The sequence below is a fragment of the Miscanthus floridulus genome, chromosome 2 (genome assembly GCF_019320115.1).
Source record: "Miscanthus floridulus cultivar M001 chromosome 2, ASM1932011v1, whole genome shotgun sequence".
Taxonomy (NCBI): domain Eukaryota; kingdom Viridiplantae; phylum Streptophyta; class Magnoliopsida; order Poales; family Poaceae; genus Miscanthus; species Miscanthus floridulus.
This window is the reverse complement of record NC_089581.1, coordinates 51,037,302-51,040,198: the sequence shown is the minus strand read 5'-3', so window position 1 is coordinate 51,040,198 and position 2,897 is coordinate 51,037,302. Positions and strand designations below refer to the sequence as shown.

Sequence of the window (2,897 nt, the reverse complement as noted above, 5' to 3'; positions counted from 1 at the left end):
GCAACCCTTGTAGAGCTAGAGCAAGTTTGCATTTCGCTATTTTTCATACTAATCAAATTACTCTAGTGATCTTGTAGATTTTTAAATAGGCTATTCACCCCCCCTTTAGTCATATTAGGACCTTTTAGCCGTACACTCATGTCCAAGAGTCCTATGCCTAGTGCGTGTGCCTCTATCGCCGTGCTAGTCCCACAACCACAATGAGCAGCAGCATGGCCCAGCCGATGTGCTAACCTCTGCAGTTCAAAATTTTATTAGTCATGCACAATTCAACATGGTTTGCATGTCAAACTAGTGGATGTTGTTAAAACGTACTGTAAGAAAGTTTTGTGTCATTGCCCTATCATGTATGCCTATTTTTGAGAAGTGTTCGATGTCAAGCACGGACTGTTTCAAAGTGTTGCCCTACAAACAACGGCATTAACAGTTACACCGCTAAAATTAGAGGAACCATGGTCTATATGCATTGCTATTAAGTGTTCATTCGCAAAAACTATAGATATCATGGTCTTTATGTGGTACCAGTAAGTTCTAAATCTCTTAAAACATAGCTATCTTGGTATTAAGTGTTGATTCACTAAAATTATAGATATCATGGTCTTTATGTGTTACCAATAAGTTCTAAATCTCTAAAAATTTAGCTATCTTCATATCTAAATGATGGGATTAATGTTGACATTACTCTGTCCAAGATCGGTGCAGCCTCCACCTACATCCCTACCCTCGTTGCAAGGTCATAAGACATATCTTCATCATCCAAGGACTCAATGTCGGCATAGTCTGCTTGGGTCCATTGCCCCTTCAGCTTGGTCCTTGTTGCACATGTGTACCAAGATAGGTACACTCTAAAGTAGTTGCTCGTGTGCGGCTGGTCATTGATGTACAAGTTCTCATGTAGGAGGTCCCACTGGTCGATGTAGTCACAATGGAAGGTCTCAAAGTCTGTCTCCTTTTTCTGCTTCTGGAAATCGATCCTGTAGGGAAACATAAATGAATATGCAAACTTTTTGGCCCAAACACGATATCTTAACAAAATGAAATCAATAGAAGGCCACAAACTTATAGAGGATAATATTACTGCATGTCTTAAAAAGCAAACAATTTTTAAACAATTTGATGACACTTACTTGTGTAAGTCTATGGACGTCGAGAACGGTTCCACAGGCCACTCCTGCCTCAACCCAAATAGGCGTGCAACCCTATGTGGCAGGTGGAACTCAACCGCGTAGAAACAAATCAGCGGGCACCGCATCAGGTACAGGTCTTCGTCCTTGCTGCACATGGTGCTCGACCCAATGTACTAGAACTGTTGGTCATCGTACGGCTCCCAAGTAACATGCGAATGATTTATTAGTGAATTAATGCTTACATTGCAAAAACAAATTAGTATGGAAAAAGCAACTAACTCACCATCCCCGGTGTTAGTGTGTCAAGCTCGTTGCCAAACTCGATGTAGGCACGTTGACTCCAGGCGAAGGGACCCTTCACCTGGTCCCAAAGGTAGGCATACGTCGGGCGATGTCGCATGCTCGGCACCCTGAACCAGTCATGAGGAGGCAGAACTATGGGTCATCCCACCGGTAGATGTTACCACATCCAAAGTTGAAGCAGGTAAACACAACCTCCTAACGAGGAGTTCTGCGAACTCCGGTGACACGCCTCACAAAGCTGGTGGTATAGGAACCCAAAGCCTCCATAAGCCCAACTGTAGCCCCCCTCCGTGTCCTAGTTAGTGAGACAGGGGAGGTACATCCATGACGTGGTGTCTCCCATCCTATCGGGGAAGACAACACAACCAAACAGGTGCATGATCCATGCCCTGCAGTAGTAGGTAACTGTCTGCAAAGTTAGGACACTGACCAAAGTTCTGCCTTAGCCAGTTGATGAGTACTCTAGAGGTGCGGGTACACACTGTCTCTGGAGGAAGCTCTCTCCCGAGGAAGAGCTACGCTTGAGCTCTCCAACCACTAGCAGCGCACTAGCCGATAATTGGCCGGCCTCTTATACATTGACCAAGGAACTTCTGCGCATACTAAAGAGTAACAGTCATCTCACCGTAAGGAAGGTGGAAGCTGTGAGTCTCTGCCCTCCACCTACAAAACAAGGACCAAGTACTACGGTCATGTGCTCATCGACAAGAGAAAATATAAATGTAAGTGGATTAGTTCATAGTTATTTTACCTAACGACCAAAGCTGAGATCATTGTGGGGTTGATGGCAGGCAACCCACGGTGAACCTGGAACGATACAACATCCAGTCCAGCCCTCTTAAGGAGAGGAGTGTACCTATCATTGTACCGCATGTCCTTGAACCTATCATGGGTTCAAGGACAAAGAGGGTGCATTTCCTATAAACAACAGAATTTGTTAGATTAATGCGTGAACACAAATAAATATGTAGTGCAAAAAAATAAAAAAGCAGAACTGAATAAGTTACCTCCCCCTCGTGGTAAGGCATCCTCAGTGGTGCTCCTCATAGTACGGATCCAGTAGGTGGAACGGCTCTATCCTACAAAAAAATTGAGAAAGTCTAGATTAGTTAAATGTAAACAAATAATGAACTCTTCCATACTAGTAAACATGCTTCTTAAATTGGACAATTAAAAAATGAAGTACATTGAACAACATTGACAATTCATAAATAAGGTTCATTTGTTATTTGCACCTAACTAAGCGGCCAATGGCATGCACATGAATTATGCCCCAGTCTCCCACATTTGCCACATTAGTTCTGCTTAGGGTCAGTAAGAAAGGGGGTTTCTCTCCCTCACCTCGTTCTACCAAAAACCTAGTCCATGACCATCTTGTGTCTCGTCCTCTTCCTGGTTCCACGCTTATCTCAACGTGTACCTGGGTCCGCAATGTACCTTGGACTAGTGTATGGTGGTGTCGATGCG

At 43.9% G+C, this 2,897-nt stretch overlaps 1 pseudogene; it reads right to left on the bottom strand.

Annotated features, from left to right (window-relative positions):
* Window positions 1–709: 709 nt before the first annotated feature.
* On the bottom strand, window positions 710–1,596 carry LOC136536531 (serine/threonine-protein phosphatase 7 long form homolog; annotated as a pseudogene).
* Window positions 1,597–2,897: the final 1,301 nt, after the last annotated feature.